Here is a 1,999-nt window from a genome sequence, read left to right on the forward strand (position 1 = left end):
TAACGCCATGTTATTTTAATTTAACTCGATTAATACCAGGGATGTGAAACATTTAAAAAAAATTTGAATGTATCGATATTCAGATGTCGTGATTACCAAATCGATTTTCCAGAATATCGGTATATCGAACGAACCGGTGCAGTAATTGAGGTGTCAGCTCCCGAGTGGTGTGAACATCGGAATGACAATCGGTAAAGAAAGTGTATATACATATATTATTGTTTTAATTTGGAAATAAAAGAGGCAACAATTCGATCTTTGTCCAGTGTATCGAAAATACAAAATTAAGAAAATAAATCATTCCTAAACCGGTTGCAATACTACATGGCATTTAATTAATACATTGAAACATTCGTTTACTTTTGGACTTAAATACTCACATAATTTATGTTTTCTGTTTGTTAAAAGAATTTTTAGATTGTTTAATGCAAAGGTAAAAAATAATACATTTTCTTTATCCCAATTTGAAAACAACCTTCTTTTACAGTATTTTAAATGGCCACTTTAAATTTATTGGTGGTGCCAGCTTGATTTTTACACATTTTGCGAGTTGCCATCTTGATTTCTACGGATGTTGGGAGTGCGTTCTGATTTCGATAATGATCGATTATTTTCGATAATAAAATACCAAAGACTTGAGCTCGTCGTTTTATGTCGTTTTAAACATAGGTGGCGGTGTAGTGATGAAAACAATTTGTAAGTCGGCAGAACAAGATGTAGATGGCGGTTGTTGACTGGGTAAATAGCTACACTCCACGGCGTGCTAAACTGAAACTAAACTCTTCTCATATGTCTCTCTCCAAGCCGGGAACCTAGGTCCTTAGTTTGAGCATCGTTCCGACTGAGATGGCTTCCTCATAGTCATTGATCATTGTCGCGATGTACGACTTCAAACCATTGAAGGGTTCCAAGGAGCATCTCCGCAAACGATGGTTTGGGATCTTTGAAGTCGCAGCCAGTCGACGTGCAAATCTGGCCACAAAGGGAAGAGAACGCATCCTGGAGATAATAAGTTCCGCACCTGTAAAAAGCGTTTCCGCTGTCGACCAACCCATACAAACCGAAACTCAACTGATTTGTTTTGTGTGGAACCAAATTGCAGCACTTCAATTGTGAAGTTTAACATGGCCTGCTGGCCCCTGCCGAACTAGCTTTACCTCCCAGGATGAGGAGTCCAATGTCTTTGGAGACGCTGGTTGACGACGACGAGGAGTATCAGGAGGCACAAGATTTAGGCAGACCAAATAGACTAGTAGCAAGCGGCTCAGACTCGGCATCATCGATGACAGTCCGCACAGCCACTCACTCCATCAACCAAGCTTCAAAATCCGCTGAATTTATCAGCAACAAGTCATTGTGTGCTTGAAGGCTTGCACGTGCGTCTTCCTTAGGGAGTCCTTTGATCTTAACGATCTTCCCAACCAAATACATTTGGCTGCCAGTTACCGCCGCCACAACGATCTCCCACTGGCAATCGAAGTCCTCGGGCATCACAGATTCAGCTTCTGCCCAGCAAAGTTGCTACGGCCGAGTTCATCCAGGTGCTGCTGAACGAGATGTGCCTTGATGTGATGCCGGAGGTCGCGGACATCGACGGCTCCCTTTATGTATCTTCAGTCCAACAATCCCCCCTGAGCCGCCTTTCCTGCGGCGCGGCCGATTTGAAGCTCGGAAACTAGGCAGCCACCACTACTGGCAGTTGGAACTTTTCGTTCCCATTACAAGGAAATGCCAAATTTGCACCTCTTACAACAACCTCTTCTGGCGTTTTATTGGCCCTTTCCTGTCATTTACCCTCTCAGGAAGCTTCAATTGGTTTATCTGGTTAATTAATATTTTGAAATCAATTGTTGTCGACACGAGCCCAAACAAGGAAGTAGCTCCACACTGGCAGCGGTTGCTTATTCCAAACGACCTTTCCCTCAGCTGCAGAGCAGCCCACTTCCCTGTTTTCCCACCTTTTCCCCGCCCTCTTTTCCTGCGGCCCGTCAATCGATTC

Source organism: Drosophila teissieri, chromosome 3R (assembly GCF_016746235.2).
Source record: "Drosophila teissieri strain GT53w chromosome 3R, Prin_Dtei_1.1, whole genome shotgun sequence".
NCBI lineage: Eukaryota > Metazoa > Arthropoda > Insecta > Diptera > Drosophilidae > Drosophila > Drosophila teissieri.